At 42.5% G+C, this 18,612-nt stretch overlaps 1 protein-coding gene across 11 annotated transcripts in view; it reads left to right on the forward strand.

The window, feature by feature from the left end:
- Nucleotides 1-15,555: 15,555 nt before the first annotated feature.
- EPB41L2 (erythrocyte membrane protein band 4.1 like 2) overlaps nucleotides 15,556-18,612 on the forward strand; it is a 229,245-nt gene continuing 226,188 nt past the window's right edge. For all 11 annotated transcript variants that reach the window (XM_037844854.1, XM_037844858.1, XM_037844861.1 and 8 more), the window contains exon 1: nucleotides 15,556-15,687. The gene's annotated coding sequence lies outside the window, so the exon portion shown is untranslated. The remainder of the gene's footprint in view (nucleotides 15,688-18,612) is intronic.

An 18,612-nucleotide genomic window follows, 5' to 3' on the forward strand; every position in this document is an offset into this window, starting at 1 on the left:
AAAGATGGAAAAATATTCCATGTTCATGGATAGGAAGGCTAAATGTCATTAAGATGTCAATTCTACCCAAACTCATCTACAGATTCAATGCAATCCCAATCAAAATTCCAACAACCTACTTTGCAGACTTGGAAATGCTAGTTATCAAATTTATTTGGAAAGGGAAGATGCCTCGAATTGCTAAAGACACTCTAAAAAAGAAAAACAAAGTGGGAGGACTTACACTCCCTGACTTTGAAGCTTATTATAAAGCCACAGTTGCCAAAACAGCATGGTACTGGCACAAAGATAGACATATAGATCAATGGAATCGAATTGAGAATTTGGAGATAGACCCCCAGATCTATGGCCGACTGATCTTTGATAAGGCCCCCAAAGTCACCAAACTGGGTCATAATGGTCTTTTCAACAAATGGGGCTGGGAGAGTTGGATATCCATATCCAAAAGAATGAAAGAGGACCCCTACCTCACACCCTACACAAAAATTAACTCAAAATGGACCAAAAAAATCTCAATATAAAAGAAAGTACCATAAAACTCCTAGAAGATAACGTAGGAAAACATCTTCAAGACCTTGTATTAGGCGGCCACTTCCTAGACTTTACACCCAAAGCACAAGCAACAAAAGAAAAAATAGATAAATGGGAACTCAAGCTTAGAAGTTTCTGTACCTCAAAGGAATTTCTCAAAAAGGTAAAGAGGCAGCCAACTCAGTGGGAAAAAATTTTTGGAAACCATGTATCTGACAAGACTGATATCTTGCATATATAAAGAAATCCTATGACTCAATGACGATAGTACAGACAACCCAATTATAAAATGGGCAAAAGATATGAAAAGACAGTTCTCTGAAGAGGAAATAGAAATGGCCAAGAAACATGTGAAAAAATGTTCAGCTTCACTAGCTATTAGAGAGATGCAAGTTAAGACCACAAAGAGATACCATCTCACACCGATTAGAATGGCTGCCATTAAACAAACAGGAAACTACAAATGCTGGAGGGGATGTGGAGAAATTGGAAGTCTTATTCATTGTTGGTGGGACTGTATAATGGTTCAGCCACTCTGCAAGTCAGTCTGGCAGTTCCTTAGAAAACTAGATATAGAGATACCCTTCCATCCAGTGATTGCACTTCTTGGTATATACCCAGAAGATCGGAAAGCAGTGACACGAACAGACATCTGCACGCCAATGTTCACAGCAGCATTATTCACAATTGCCAAGAGATGGAAACAACCCAAATGTCCTTCAACAGATGAGTGGATAAATAAAGTGTGGTATATACACACGATGGAATACTACACGGCAGTAAGAAGGAACGATGCCATGAAACATATGACAACATGGATGAACCTTGAAGACATAATGCTGAGCAAAATAAGCCAGGCACAAAAAGAGAAATATTATATGCTACCACTAATGTGAACTTTGAAAAATGTACAACAAATGGTTTATAACATAGAATGTAGGGGAACTAACGATAGAGAGCAATTAAGAAAGGGGGAACAATAATCCAATAAGAACAGATAAGTTATCGTGGGTAAATTTAACATTCCGGGAATGCCCAGGAATGACTATGGTCTGTTAATTTCTGATGGATATAGTAGGAACAAGTTCGCAGAAATGTTGCTATATTAGGTTACTTTCTTGGGGTAGAGTAGGAACATGTTGGAAGTAAAGTAGTTTTCTTAGGTTAGTTGTTTTTTTCTTACTCCCTTGTTATGGTCTCTTTTAAGTGTTCTTTTATTGTATGTTTTTAAAAAAATTTTTTTTTCATACAGTTGATTTCAAAAAAAAAAAGTTAAAAAAAAAAAAAAACAGGGAAAAAAAATATGCAGAGCCCCCTTGAGGAGCTGGTGGAGAATGCAGGGGTATTCGGCTTCCCCACCTCAATGGTTGCTAATGTGCTCACAGACATAGGGGACTGGTGGTTTGATGGGTTGAGCCCTCTACCATAGGATTTGCCCTTGGGAAGACGGTTGCTGCAAAGGAGAGGCTAGGCCTCCCTATAATTGTGCCTAAGAGCCTCCTCCCAAATGCCTCTTTGTTGCTCAGATGTGGCCCTGTCTCTCTAGCTAAGCCAACTTGGCAGGTGAAATTACTGCCCTCCCCCCTACGTGGGATCAGACACCCAGGGGAGGGAATCTCCCTGGCAACGTGGAATATGACTCCCGGGGAGGAATGTAGACCCGGCATCGTGGGATGGAGACCATCTTCTTGACCAAAAGGGGGATGTGAAAGGAAAGGAAATAAGCTTCAGTGGCAGAGAGATCCCTAAACGAGCCGAGAGATCACTCTGGTGGGCACTCTTACGCACACTTTAGACAACCCTTTTTAGGTTCTAAAGAATTGGGGTAGCTGGTGGTGGATACCTGAAACTATCAAACTAAACCCAGAACCCATGAATCTCGAAGACAGTTGTATAAAACTGTAGCTTATGAGGGGTGACAATGGGATTGGGAAAGCCATAAGGACCAAACTCCACTTTGTCTAGTTTATGGATGGATGTGTAGAAAAATAGGGGAAGGAAACAAACAGACAAAGGTACCCAGTGTTCTTTTTTACTTCAATTGCTCTTTTTCACTCTAATTATTGTTCTTGTTATTTTTGTGTGTGTGCTAATGAAGGTGTCAGGGATTGATTTAGGTGATGAATGTACAACTATGTAATGGTACTGTAAACAATCGAAAGTACAATTTGTTTTGTATGACTGCGTGGTATGTGAATATATCTCAATAAAATGACGATAAAAAAAATGATGATAAAAAAAAAAATGTAGCTTATGAGGGGTGACAATGGGATTGGGAAAGCCGTAAGGACCACACTCTCCTTTGTCTAGTTTATGGATGGATGAGTAGAAAAATAGGGGAAGGAAACAAACAAACAAACAGACAAAGGCACCCAGTGTTCTTTTTTACTTTAATTGCTCTTTTTCACTTTAATTATTATTCTTGTTATTTGTGTGTGTGTGGTAATAAAGGTGTCAGGAATTGATTTTGGTGATGAATGTACAACTGTGTAATGGTACTGTGAACAATCAAATGTATGATTTGTTTTGTAGACTGCGTGGTATGTGAATATATCGCAATAAAATGTATATTAAAAATAAATAAATAAATCCCCTTTAAAAAAGCCAATCCATTTCTGTTATATTGCATAACGGCAACATTAGCAAACCAGAACACAGACCTACTCACTTGGCTGTGTTTAACTGCAAAGGAGGCTAGGGGATGGGGGTAGATTTGTGCCCCAGGGATGGGAGGGAGGAGGAATCATGGTTTTGTGACCACATAGCCTTGTCTCTGCTATGGTATGATCTTCTGGTTAGCAAATAGCCGTTTTACTCTTCCTTCCACACAAAAGAACCTACTGAAACTCTCTGCAGGGGAAACAACCCAAATTCCCTCTCTGTCACCAATCCTGCTTGGTTTACAGGATGTCTGGGTAATGCACAATCCCCTCCATTGGGATCAGATGTTACTCCTGTGATCTAGCAAGTACTTAACTAAAAAGCCAAGTTATCTGTAATCCTTACACTCAGTGCTATAGGGGTGGAGCAAGGACAATTTATAATCTTTTGTTCCTTGAATGATTAGTAGATCTTATCTATAAACCATTTCATTCTGGTGCTTTCTTTGTAGAAATTTTTAAGCTGCTGATTCAATTTCAAGGAGGTTTATAGAACAATTTAGGTTTTCTCTTTCTTCTTGAGTTATATTTCTTATAATTTTTCTAGAAATTTGTCCATTTCCCCTGTTTTAAAATTTGCCTTACAGTTATTAATAATATCATCATGTTATCCTTTAAATCTCTGCTTCATTTATTTCCCTTTTATTATTCATGCTATTGTTCACTTGTTTCGTCTTGATTTTTTCTATACTGGTTGTGCTGGTTTGGATGTATTATGTCCCCCAAAATGCCATTATCTTTGATGCAGTCTTGTGTGACCAGGAAACATATTGGTGTTGATTGGGTTGGAGACTTTTGATTGGATGTTTCCATGGAGATGTGATCACTCAACTGTGGGTGAGATTTTCCATTGGATAGTTTCCATGGAGGTGTGGCCCCGCCCATTCAGCATGGGCCTTGATTAGTTTACTAGAGCACTATATAAGCTCAGACAGAAGGACCAAGCTTACAACAGCCAAGAGGGACACTTTGAAGAATGCACAGGAGCTGAGAGAGGAACTGCAGATGAGAGACAGTTTGAAGATGGCTGTTGAAAGCAGACTCTTGCTCCGGAGAAGCAAGAGAGGACAAATGCCCAAAGAGCAATATGAGGGTGACATTTTGAAGAGGAGCTGTGGCCTAGAGAGGAATGTCCTGGGAGAAAGCCATTTTGAAACCAGAACTTGGAGCAGACACCAGCCATGTGCCTTCCCAGCTAACAGAGGTTTTCCGGACGCCATTGGCCATCCTCCAGTGAAATTACCCGATTGTTGATGCATTACCTTGGATGCTTTATGGCCTTAAGACTGTAACTGTGTAACCAAATAAACCCCCTTTATAAAAGCCAGTCCATTTCTGCTGTTTTGCAATCTGGCAGCATTAGCAAACTGGAACACTGGTCTTGACAGAGATTATTAATTTCATAAATCTTTTCATAGAACCACTTTTTGGCTATGATGATCCTCTTTTCTGAATGTTTTCTACATCATTAATTTCTACTTTCATATTTATTACTTTATTAGGGAATGTTTATTTATTTATTTATTTTTTAGCTAATTCGTGAGTTGGATGTTTACCTTAGTAACTTTCAGCCTTTCCTCTTTTCTGTACATACATTTAAGGCTATGAATTCTTTCTAAGCATGGTTTTAGCTGTATTTCACAATTGTTCTAATCATGTTGTAATTGTTCTAGCCACTTAATAGTTTCTGCTATGTTTTCTCATTTCTCCATCAATTATTAGAAAGTTCATTTGCAAATATATGAAGTTTTTCAAGTTATTTAATTACTATTAATGTTTTACCTTATTGCTCTGAAGTCTGACAATATGGTACATAATATCAATTGTGCAAAACTGGAGAAGAATTTTAGTTTGAAATTTGAAAGTTAAAACTTGTTTTATGGCCAACTATGTAATCAATTTCATAAATAGTTCTTGTATTCATGAAAAGAAGGCATATTCTATAGTTGCTTAGTGCAGTTTCCTACCTATGTTCATTATATGAAGATCATTAATTTTGTCTTAAAAAAATTTTATATATTCCTATTGACCTGCGTCTGTTTGATCTGTCAAATACTAAAAGAAGTGTGTCAATATTCCTTAGTGATAGTGGTTTGTTGATTTTCAAGAGGAATTCTGTCAACATTTGGCTTATGTATTTTTAAGCTATAAGGTTTGTGTGTGTGTGTGTGTGTATATATATATATGCATTTAATATTTGTATACCTTCCGGGTGAATTAAAAATTTTTCAGTAATGTTGATCCACCTTATCTCTATATTGCTTTTCACAATAAAATCCATTGTATCCACTATTAATATAGGAATATCAGCTTTCTTTTAATTAGTATTTGCTGGCTTATCTCTTTTGATACTACTGCAGTCTACTCTGTTGTTACTTTTAGGTGTGTCTCATGTAAACAGCATATAGCAGGATTTTTGACAAAAGTGTTGTTTGACAATCTTTACCATTTAACTAGACAGTGTGGTCCATTTACATTGCTTGAAGTTTTTGTAGTAATTTGATCTTTTCTACCATTTTATTTTGGGATTTTTTTTTTTTTACAAATTCATATTTGCAAATTCCTTCAGAGAGATATGAAGAAGGCCTAGTGACACTTGCACACATAATTGATTCTAATATAGGAGAGGAACCCTGAGCTTAGGGAACCTGAATCTTTTATAATGGGCAGTAAGTATGCCTGCACTTTGTTCCTGAGGGAGACACTTTCTCTGTCTTTGAAGGATGTTCATTATACAAACATCCTTGAAAAGACAGTCTGGAACAAAGAGAGCCAGTGTCACTTTCATAAGACATTCCAGAATTCAAAATACCCACAGAAAAATGTCTCCCAAAAACTTGTCAATTTTTTTTCATCATTTTGAAAATGTTATTCCACTGTCTCCTGGATCTCTTCATATGTTGCTATTGTGTAGTTTCACACTACATAGATTGTTTATATTTCTTTTTATTTTTCATTCTTTGGCTACTAGAATCTGAGCATTGATAGCTGTCATCAATTCTGAAATTCTTAAATATCATCCCAGAAATATTGCCATTCTCTGTTTCTGTTATTCTGACTAGATGTATATTAGATTTTCTTACTCAATCTTCTATAATTCTTAGCATCTCTTTCGTATTTCCCACATATGTCTGCTATGTCTGCATTCTATGAGTTCTTCAGCTCTGTCTTCCACTTGACTAATTTTCTCTTCAGTTGGGTCTAATTTGCTATTTAAACCATCTTTTCATCTGAGTTTCTAATTTCAATGATTATATACTTAATTTCTAGAAGTTATATATTTTTCAACCCCTACTACTTAGTACTGATTGTTTCAATAACCTATTTTTATTTTTTTAATATATTAAACACACTCATTCTATTTTCTGCATCTGATAATTTCTGTAACTGTGGTGCTTGAGGGTTTGAAACTGCTTTGTTACCACTGCTGATTCATGCTCATGGTATCTTGCTAACGCATGTGTTTGTGATGTTTGATTATGAATTCATGTTCCTTGGAATTTTAACTGTGAAACTCTTTGAGAATTGGGCTTGAAATGAATACCTCCAGAGATTTATATTTGCCTCTGCTAGGCACTAGATTTTTGTTTTGCACTTTTTCAGGCCACAAAGGTAGCATGTATTTTGTTAAATTAAATTCAGTTTTATTGAGATATATTTACATACCATACAGTCATCCATGGTGTACAATCAGCTGTTCACACTATCATCATATAGTTATGCATTCATCAACCCAATCTATTTTTGAACATTTTCCTTACATCAGAAAGAATCAGAATAAGAATAAAAAATAAAAGTAAAAACGAACACCCAAATCATCTCCCCATCCCACCCTATTTTTCATTTAATTTTGGTCACCATTTTTCTACTTATCCATCCATACACTGGATAAAGGGAGTGCGATCCACAAGGTTTTCATAATCACACTGTCATCCCTTGTAAGCTACATTGTTATACAATCATCTTTAAGAGTCCTGCTGGGTTGGAGTTTGATAGTTTCAGGTATTTACTTCTAGCTATTCTAATACATTAAACCCTAAAAAGTGTTATCTATATAGTGCATAAGAATGCCCACCAGAGTGACCCCTCAACTCCATTTGAAATTTCGCAGCCACTGAAACTTTATTTCATTTCATTTTGCATCCCCCTTTTGGTCAAGAAGATGTTCTCAATCCCATGATGCCAGGTCCAGATTCATCCCTGGGAGTCATATCCCTTGTTGCCAGGGAGATTTACACCCCTGGGAGTCAGGTCCCACATAGGGGGGAGGGCAGCGAGAGCATCTGCCGAGGTGGCTTAGCTAGAGAGAGAGGGCCACATCTGAGCAACAAAGAAGCACTTGGGGGAGCCTCTTAGGCACAATTATAAGCAAGTTCAGCCTCTCCTATGCAGTAATGAGCTTCATAAGGGCAAGCCCCAAGAGAGAGGGCTCAGCATACCAAGCCATTAGTCCTCAATGTTTGTGAGAACATCAGCAACAATCCAGGTGAGGAAGTGCAAGACTTCCGCATTTCCCCCAGCTCCTCAGGGGGACCCTGCATATATATTTTTATTCTCTGTCCAAATTACTTTGGGATGTGTTGCTATTTTACTCTAACCTATACAAACCTACCATATCTCACTTTCTATTCAAAGTTCCATGTAATTGTGGTGTTTGAACAAACTGACTGTAGAAGTTATATTGTTTAGAAAATATAGATCCTGCACCAAATAAACATCTCTTCCCTTGGGCTCACATGGAAGTTGAAATTTTAACACACACTCAGTTTCAACCTTTACCCTTTTGCCCTATTTGCCCTAGTCTTAACCAGGTCTGCTTCACTCATATCTCTAATTGAAGTCTGGGCTCTTTTTCAGCTTTTTTTTTTTTTTAAACAGTTGCTGTATGTGCTAATACATTCATATCTGCCGCGCTCTAGCTCTGAGTTTCAGGTGTCACACAGATACCCAATGTTCCAGAGACCAATCAGGTTATACACAAAGGGATCAGCATCTCAGAGTTTGGAGAGAGCCATTACAATTCAGGAATAGATTTGACTGCTGCAAGAGCTTACAATCTAGGGACCATTACAATAGTCGTCTCCCTGTTAGGCTGTGCTCTAAGATTCAATTCTGAGTTTATATAGTGTAGTTTGTCCATATTGGTGAGGCCTTATAGTGTTTGCCTTTGTTTCTGGCATATTTCACTCAAAATGCTGTCTACAGGATCCATTCACTTCGTTGAATGTCTCACAGCTTCACTCCTTCCCTTAATTGCTCAATATTCTATTGTATGTACACACCTCAGTTCACCATTCTGTTCCTCAGTCGATGTACCCTTAGGCCACCTCCATCCATTGCAAATCATGAATACTGCCTCCATAAACACCATGTGCAAATATCCATTCATGTCTCTGCTCTCAGATCTTCCAAGTACATACTCCTTAATGAGCTTGTAGGACTTTATGGCTCCCACATACTTAGCTTCTTGTGGAACCACCACACTGACCTCCAGGGAGGCTACAGCATTCTTCCTCCTCATCAACAGTAAATAGGCCCATCCCTCTCTCCATGTTTTCTCCAGCACTTTTACCCCTATTTATATTTTTTCCTACAATTTTATAGAGATATATTCACATACCATACAATTATCCACTGTGTACAGTCAGTTGTTCATGGTATCATCATGTAGTTATACATTTATCACTACAGTCAGCACTTGAACATATTGATTACTATGAAAAAGTGTTTGTTTTTTTTTTTTGGTGAATAATAAAAAAGATAATAAAAAGAAAAACTAAATGTCATACAATACAATATAATAGTATGGACAGAAAACACCACCGCCACCAAGAATACCATATCCCTCCGCCATAGCCCCCTCTCATACACACTTAGCTTTGGTATATTGCCTTTGTTACATTTAATGGAAGCATATTACAATGTTACCACTTACCATAGACTCCAGTCTGCTTTGATTATGTTTTTCCCAAATACCATCCCTTTTTCAACATTCTGCATGGTTGATATTCATTTGTTCTCCCACATGTAAAAATATTTTTATATTTGTACATTTAGCAACAGTCATTGGCCACTCCAGTTTTTGCCAAGTTATGCAGTCCCAGTCTTTATCATCTATCTTGACCGCTGGTGTCATACATTCCCCTATCCCACTTCTTTCAGGTTTACTCATAGACATCTTTGTTCAGTGTACTTACAATATTGTGGGTAGCACGTATTTTAACTCTGAAGCTGAGTGAGAGTGGGTCTGTGTTTGGAATACGCAGAAGAATGTTTTCTCCCTACCCCCTTCTCCCAGAATGAATTAAGAATTAATGCAATGCCTTTCCATAGAGAAGAGTTTTTTCTAATTTACGTATTTAGGGTGTTGCCTCTCAGATCCATCTGTTCTTTAGTACTGTGGTCCATTGAAGACAAAACTTTTAAAACCACCAGAAATATGCAGATTTCCCCAGAAAAAAGGCAGCTCAGCACAAATGGCACCCCTCTAAGGGTGGGTGAATTTCAAAAAGACACTTCTTCCTTTTGGCTGATGCAAGCCTGTAGCGTGACACAGATCTGGAGGAGCTAAGTTTGGGCTAAATCTTGGCCTCACTTTCCACCTTGACCGGGTACTTCTGTGCAGGGCACAATTTTACCAGGGTGGGTAAAGACGCATGCCAGCTTTAGTGTTTTCTCTTCTTTGGGGATTTGCTCTTTCTCATAATTCTGGATACTTATAATTATCTACCTTTTCCACCAGGCTCTGCCATATATTTTAAAAAATATTTTTAAAAATGTTATCCATCATTTCTAGGTGTTATGTTCCAGGGATTTTCCTCTGAACGCCAGATCTGCCAAATGGTTGGGAATAGAAGTTACCTGATCCATTTTCAATTAGGTTCGTTCTTTCAGAAGATACTTACTGAAGGCCTATATGAGCCTCTGTGCTTGGAACTAAAATACAGTGGTTCACACAGCAGACATGGTTGCATCTTTTATAAAGCCTATAATCTCATGGTCCTTAGTTATCATTTTCTAGGTGTGCTTTTCTTCTCAGTGTTACACCCTCTAGGAGGATATTCCCCTGAGAGAGTGGGGCCGCAAGCAGTAATAACATGTGTATAACCTTCAAATTCCTATCCTTCTAAGTGTTTTCCAATAAGTAGAACATATTTGTTTGTTTTGGGGAACCAAAGCAGACAAAACTGGAAGACAGTACTTTGCTATGACCAACTCTCAGCCCCATACTTCTGTTTTGAATAATCTAAGTGCCATCTGCTACCATAATTCATTTTCCAAGTGGAGGGATTTGTTCGCTTAGAAACTTCAATATCCCAGTTGCAATCCCACTGTCTCTCCTTTTTCTGGGGGCTATTTTATAAACTGGCCAATCAGGCTAGGGCTGTATGATTCTCCCACGCAAACCCCCTAAAAGCCAAGGAATTACTCTACCAATTTTTCTCCTGGTGTTTTTATCCAACAGTCTCTTCTACTGCTACAACTGTAGCTATTGATGGATTTTTTAGCACCACTTGCTGAGGCCACTCACAAATTATGCTCAACAGGCTGGGTCTTCACAGGGTGCCCCAAGAATTCGGTTCTCAAGGCGATGCTGTGTCGGAAGTTATCTCTGCTCTGGTGGAGTAGTTCTGTCTGCCCAGCAAAATCCAGTAGCACTGCCTCAAGGTCATTTTGCCTCACGGACCTTCCCATCTCACTAAGCGAGCACTGGCAGTCCGGTGTTTCTCTCTTGCCTTACGGGGCCCTCGCCCCAGTTGCTGTCTGGAAGGGAGCTCAGCAGCTGCAGGTGTGCTGACCGCAGGCCTGTGGGGAATGGCACATGCCAATCCATTTCTATTAAACTTTGGTGTCCCGTCTCAATCATTTCTCACAGTAGGACATTTGCCTGCTCCCTGCAAAATGGGGAGCATTGCCAACAAGGCTCTTTTCACAGTGTCCTCTTTGATGTAGACTCTATATTTATTATGTGAAAACACCTGGAGCTCTCCCTCCTGACCCTTGTTAGCCACTTCCAAGTGAAGGGCAGGTGCTCTATGACCCTTCTTTACCTACCACTGAGAATGAAAGTAAAATATAAACTTTTATGATCTTGTTCTTGTCTGAATTTAATTGGCATAAAAGAGAACTCAGTGATGTTTTTATACGGCTATTGAAAAACATTGTTTTATCCTCATATTTCTTATCTATTCTAACATAATAGCAGAGACTTAAGTATAGTCCCTGTTAGGTAGTGAGTTCCTTTGAGGACAGAGACAGAAATCAGAATTCCTGACTCCCGTTCCCAGATTTATTGCCCACTGACTGTGAACTCTGTGATAGCAGGGATGATATATTATCCATTTTTGTATGTCCACAGCTTGGCATGAGGCCTGGTACATGATGCCACTCAGACTGTTAAACTGAAAGAATACTCCTTTGTTTCACACTTTCCAAATGTAGCTTTTCTGGGATTCTATTTCTGCTCTTGGGTCTAAGGAGCAATTGGCCATGAGATTCCACTGGGAGCAGCCCTGGAAAGCCAGCCTCTGCTCAAGGGAATCCACGTGTCCAAGCCCCTTCCTCTGTCACTGAGCCAGATGAAGCAGGTGTGTGTGTGGCAAAGCCCCAACTACAACTGAGGGAACACCTCTGTTTGGCAGGATTGTGATGCCTAAGCCTGTTATTAGCAAAAGTTGGGAGTGGCCTTAAAAATGAGATTACCTGCCTGGTGTGACTTAGATAGAAAAGGGGCCTTGTGATGCTTTTGAGGGAAAAATCCTGTGGCAAACCTTTACTCCCTATGGAATGAGACCACAGGAAAGGTTGTTTGAGGGAAGACTAATACTAGTCCACAAAAACATGGCTTCTGTGGTAAATTGCTTACAAAGATGGCTGCCAATAATTTGTGTGATCACTGTGCACTCTTCTCACACTTCCCTCAAAGAAGTGAAGTCCATGACCCTTCTCCTTGAATTGGGGATGGTCCCAGGACTTGCTTTAACCCACAGAATGGGGCATAAGTGATGCTGTGTGACTTCTGGGCCTAAGTCTTACAGTCCTTGCAGCTTTTGTTTTTGTCTTCTTGGGAGCCAGGTGCCATGTAATGAAGTCTGAGCTACCCATCTAGAGAGGCCACAGAGAAAGAGAGAGAGAGGTGGGGGAGGGCCCTGGAGGGTAAGAGTCCACATGGAGGAGAAATTAGGGGCCCCACTTGATAAGCAACACCAACGGTGTGTGAGGTCATTGGGTCTTGGATCTTTCATCCACAATTGAGCCAACCTGGTGACAACACATGGAGTAGGGATGAGCCATCTTGCTGAGACTCAAATTCCTGCCCCAAGGAATCATGAGCAATAACATGGTGATTGTTTTAAATCACTACATTTTGGGGTTATACAGCCATGGGTAACTGAAACCGTTCTGATGATTGGCCAGGTGACGGAGTGACTCCTACTGGCATTTGTGTGGTGTCTTTGTTGTTTGTGGCAGTGGGACTGGGACTCCCACTGTATTCATGGAGAACACCTCCATCAGAAAGAGCATGAGAGTTCACTGTCAGGTCTTTCTGCCTGTGGATTATGTAAAGGAAGGGCAGGTTCTCAGCACGGAGCCACTCCAATACTTCCTCCTGGTTTTGGCTGGCACCTGGAAGGCACAAAGATAAAAGAATGAAACACCAATATTGTGAGATCAGCCTTTCTCAGGGGCCATGACTGGGTGAGTGAGTTGGAGAGTAAGGGCGTTAAGGAGGTCCTGGTAAAATTCTAGTCCAAATTGCCAGACTGACTTTGTTTGTGGATGGTTTCCAGGATTGATGCTCTGCTGCTAAATTTGGGTATGGTGATTTTCAGGTCTGCTAGCTACAGTTCTGGTTATTTATGTCAGTCCTTTGTCTCTTACTCCATCTGTCTAGTGGGAAGACCCAGCTTTGTTTTAATCAGTCTCTTTTCCAGGGGACCCTGAACCCCAGCCTTGTAGTCCTGCCCCACACTGCCAGGGTTTCAGCCTACCTGCATCTCTGGATATCACTTGTTTCAGGACTTTGTCCTGCTTGTGTGTCCACATCCCTCTTCTTTCCTGCTTGCCTGGACTACCACCTGTTCTTTGCTAACATCTGTATGATACTATGTTCCATATGTGTTCTTCATTTCCTTATAGCTCCTAGAACTTAATTTTTCTACCCTCAGTTCCTGCTAGTCCTTACTGAATGTGCACCATCCCCTTGAAACATCAGGTCATTTAAGGCTGTGCTCAGGACACGGTCAAATTCCCCTTCCCTTTAGATATTTGGTAACAAACTTTCTATCACCTTGAATCATCTCTTTAGGCTGAATCTTGCTGGCTCCCATACTATCAAGGTCACCCATTTCCGGATATAATTTGGCTTGTCAATATGCTTCTTAAAAGGTGGCATACAGAAGAGATTCACATATTTCAACAATGATTATAGCAGGGGTATCATTTCCTATGATAAGTGCATTATATTTTATTAATTATGCCTATATTTATGTTATTTTGTACTAGCATTTTAAAGAGGTTTCATCAGGGTTTTGCGGGCACTGAAGCTTATGTAATTTTAGGGACCCTCTTTAATAAAACATGACATTACTAATATAGAGCTGATTTCAAGGCTGGTGCAAATGAGTGGTCCTAAGTAGAAGCTTATTGGTTTCTCTGCCTCTAGGTTCTTAGTAGTATTGTATGTTAAAATTCCCAGGTCTTCTTCACCAGAACTGCTGTCTAATCAGGCATCCACTCCATGTTAGTGTTCCTTATTAAATTTAACCTGTGTGCTTAGCATATGGGGTTGTGAGGAGGATTAAGTGAGGGGTATGTGTGGATCTTAGGGCAATGCCTAGCAAATACAGCATGCAATAAATGTTAGCTATTATTATTTTTATTGCTTAATAGAAGGACTTTGGAAGATAATTTATCTTCCCGATTCTTAATTTTCTCTTTGATGTAACAGAGATATTACCTGCCCTACCTTTTTCTTAGGGTTATTGTGAAGTTCAGATAATAAAACACTTCAATGTGGTTTGTAAACTGAAAAACATACACATGCAAGGTGTTGTTCCTGAGGTTTCAGAACTTTATCAAAGGCTATGTTTAGAAAAAAAAGACTTTACTTTGGCTGAGGTACAGGTGGGACTTGGCAAAGGACAAGAGGTTTCAGTGTGGCAGATGCTGGAGGTAGTGAGCTGGACACACGGTTTGACATGCAGACCTTCAGAAAAGATGAAGTAAGTTGAATCTGAGAGATAGTGGCCTAATTTTACAAAAGAAAAGAACCAGAAGGCTATTGTGTGGCTTTCTACAACTTGGCCCTGTGATGGTTAGGTTCATGTGTCAACTTGGCCAGGTGATGGTGCCCAGGTGTCTGGTCAAGCAAGCACTGGCCTTACCATTACTGCAAGGACATTTGTGGCTAGTTAATAAACCAGAAGACTGCTTTATTAAATCATCAGTGAGTTGATTTGCATCTGTGGCTGATTACCTCTATAATCAACTAAGGGAGTGTATTCCACAATGAGAGAATCCAATCAGCTGGATTTAATCCAATCAAGTTGAAGACTTTTAAGGGAGAAGAGAGAACTTGGATTTCTCCTTCAGGCAGCCAGCCTCTCACTGGTTCACTGAAGACCTTCATCGGAGTTGCCAGCTCGCTGCCTGCCTTATGGAATTTGGACTCGTGCATCTCCACAGTTGTGAGGCACTGTTATAAATCTCATATTTACAGATATCTCCTGTTGGCTCTGTTTCCCTAGAGAACCTTGACAAATACAGGCCTAGGTTCACCAGTCTGTTCTTCAGCTGCCTCACTCTCCATTCTCCTAGGCCTCTGCCTGGAGAAGTCCTACGTATCCTTTGGGCTGGGGGGCGGGGTGGGGGGCTTCCTCCATCTCTTCCTCCATCTCTTCCTCCATGGGGCTTCTCCTATGCCCCCTGGCCCTCTGGAGCCTCCCAGAGGCAGAGTTAAGGGTTCCTTTGAAAGCACTTCTTCACTGAAGTCTGAGGGGGCCCAGATTTCCTCACGTCTGGGTCTCTAGGGCCTAGCCTCTGGACTGCACCCAAAAGGCACTTAATAAAAGTTTAATCAACGAAGACATTTGGCGGAAATAACTTGAAAGTTGAGAGGGAACTCAAGGCCGGGATTCGCAGATAAGAGCACGGTGCACCCAGGGTATGATGAACCGCTACCAGGCACAGCCCTGAGAGACAGGAGCGTCCTGCCAAGAGGGGGGACACCTGGCGACAGCGCCCGGCGAGTCCCACGGGCAGGGGGCGTGGCCGGGCAGGGGGCGTGGTCCGGGAGCGGAGGCGTGGCGCGGTCTGCGGGGTTTTCCGCGCCGGGGGGCCGGGGCTTCCGCGGCGAGGGGCGGGGCGGGCGCGCGGGGGGCTCGTACGGCCGCAGCCAGGGAATTTCAATTTGAAACCGAGCGGAGGGCAGAGGCAGGCGCGTTGCCGGCGGCCGGGCTGCAGCGGGACGAGACCCCGCGGCGCGCGGCGTGGGGTAAGGAGGCGCGCGGGCTGCATCCGGAATGGCGGGCTGGGCGGGCAGCCGCGCCGAGTCGAGCCGGGCGGAGCGCCCCGACCCGCGGAGCTGCTGGGCGCCTCGGGTTTCCCTCCGGCTGCAGCGGGAGGCTGAGCCCGGGCAGGAAGCGGCGGCCGGACGGTCCGGCCGGGGGCAGGGCGGCGGCGGCGGGATTGTCTGCGGTTCGCGCCCTCCCCCTTCTCCACTCCTTCCCGACCCGCGTCCCTCCACCCCCGGCCCGGGTCCCGTTGCTCCAGGCCGTGGCCCTTGCTTCTGGGCTCCGGTCGTGCGTGCGGGCCCCGCGGAGCGGCGGCTGACGCGAGCCCGACTGCGTCTCGAGTGGGTGCTTCGCCGGGAGCGCCCCCGGAGGGTGGTTTCTGCAAGGGGCGCGTTTGCGGGCGGCGCGGGGGCTGCAGGGCGCGGGCGGGGGCGCACGGCCTCCGCTGCCAGCGCTCTAATGCGACTCCCGGCGTGTCTTCCCCGACGGCTGGGGATGGGGCCGAGGGTGGGGAGCGTGTTCAGGTGAGCCGCGGGGCGACGAGCTGCTGGAGACCCTCTCGGAGCGGAGGAGGCTCGGTGTCGCCGCTGGGGCCCTGCGCCTGGGCGTCCGCGGACCGCGTGCCCGCACACGGGTGGCCGCTGAGGTTCCCAAGATCCCTGAGCTCCCTGAGGTCACGCTTTTCCGGCGAGGCTGGAAGAGCTTCCGCCTCCAGGCTGTGATTTTCGGAAGGAGGGTTCTCCGCCTGGAGCCCACTGAGCTGACCCAGGACTGCCTTTCCCTGCAGTTCTGCGTCCCCACGGCCGCGGCTCCTGTTCTTGAGAGCCCCGGGTGGGTGGGGAGCTGGAAACCTAGAGGCGCTGTGGGTGTATTTTTTCTTTTCTGAATCACATCTTCTCTTTAGTTTCATGAACTTCTTGCACCTGAAATGGCATGTGTGTGCCAGGTGTCTTGTTCTTGGTACTGTTAATCTTTTTTTTTTTTTTTAAATAATGACTTTCACTGTTTTTTTGCCTTACTCCTCCATTTTCCTTGGTACCCTGTTCATTTTTCTCCTTGGAGTCTCACTGGAATTCTCCCACCAGAATCTATAACTTCCATATTCGCCATCTATTTATGATACTGTATTAAGAATTCGCGTTTTAATCGATGTCTTATCTTTTCTCCTTGGGTTTAGCATTTGAGGGAAACTGAGTCAATTTCTTGCCCGCCTGGGGGGAGGGGAATTTAGAATTCAAAGGCTTTAAGCAGGTTTTTCTGGGAAGCGAATAGCGCTTGATCTTACTCAGCTTGGGTCTGCAGGCTCTCCTGGCTGTGTGTGAGAACTCTCTGGCTTGCCCTTGCAGCCGCTGGTGGGGCTACATTGCAATGCAATCTTGAATTGTGATAAAGAGCCAACAGGGTGCATCCTTCAGGCTGAGAATTTGACACAGCTTTTATTATTTTTTTTATTTTTTATTTTTTATTTTTTATTTTTTTAATCATCATTTTATTGAGATATATTCACATACCACGCAGTCATACAAAACAAATTGTACTTTCGATTGTTTACAGTACCATTACATAGTTGTACATTCATCACCTAAATCAATCCCTGACACCTTCATTAGCACACACACAAAAATAACAAGAATAATAATTAGAGTGAAAAAGAGCAATTGAAGTAAAAAAGAACACTGGGTACCTTTGTCTGTTTGTTTCCTTCCCCTACTTTTCTACACATCCATCCATAAACTAGACAAAGTGGTGTTTGGTCCTTATGGCTTTCCCAATCCCATTGTCACCCCTCATAAGCTACATTTTTATACAACTGTCTTCGAGATTCATGGGTTCTGGGTTGTAGTTTGATAGTTTCAGGTATCCACCACCAGCTACCCCAATTCTTTAGAACCTAAGAAGGGTTGTCTAAAGTGTGCATAAGAGTGCCCACCAGAGTGACCTCTCGGCTCCTTTTGGAATCTCTCTGCCACTGAAGCTTATTTCATTTCCTTTCACATCCCCCTTTTGGTCAAGAAGATGTTCTCCGTCCCACGGTGCCAGGTCTACATTCCTCCCTGGGAGTCATATTCCACGTTGCCAGGGAGATTCACTTCCCTGGGTGTCTGATCCCACGTAGGGGGGAGGGCAGTGATTTCACCTTTCAAGTTGGCTTAGCCAGAGAGAGAGGGCCACATCTGAGCAACAAAGAGGCATTCAGGAGGAGACTCTTAGGCACAAATACAGGGAGGCCTAGCCTCTCCTTTGCAGCAACCGTCTTCCCAAGGGTAAAACTTATGGTAGAGGGCTCAACCCATCAAACCACCAGTCCCCTATGTCTGTGGTCATGTTAGCAACCATGGAGGTGGGGTAGGCGAATACCCCTGCATTCTCCACAGGCTCCTCAAGGGGGCACTACATCTTTTTTTTTTTTTTTTTTTTCCCTTGTTTTTGACACAGCTTTTAAAGAGCGAGGCAGCGCACCTGTCAGAGCAACAGTGTTGGTTCCTTTAACGCAATTTGAGAACCACCTTCAGACTTCAGATGGAGATTATTGAAGAACTAATGGCTTGGAACAATGGTGTGGATTTAGGGCTAATTTAATCCTACCCTATCTCCCTCACTTCTTGGGCACTGCTGAGACAAGAAGCTGCTCATGTAGAGTAAGGGGAGGGGATGGTTTCTTTCCTTTTAGAAATCCCTCTTTAGGCAAGACCTGCACATAACAGTTCTTTACTCTTTGCGTCTAGTCGAAGTAGTCAGAGCGTTGTGTGCATGACATTGGAGAGAAAACGTGTGAATGAGTTGAACAGCCAACCAATGGCAAACTCTTGAGCTCTAAATTGGATGGAGGTTGCTTAAAAAGATTAAAAGCAAAATAAAAAAAAATCACTTTAAACCTAAAATTATTGCTAATTTGTGTAAAAAGC

The sequence above is a fragment of the Choloepus didactylus genome, chromosome 7 (assembly GCF_015220235.1).
Source record: "Choloepus didactylus isolate mChoDid1 chromosome 7, mChoDid1.pri, whole genome shotgun sequence".
Lineage (NCBI taxonomy): Eukaryota > Metazoa > Chordata > Mammalia > Pilosa > Megalonychidae > Choloepus > Choloepus didactylus.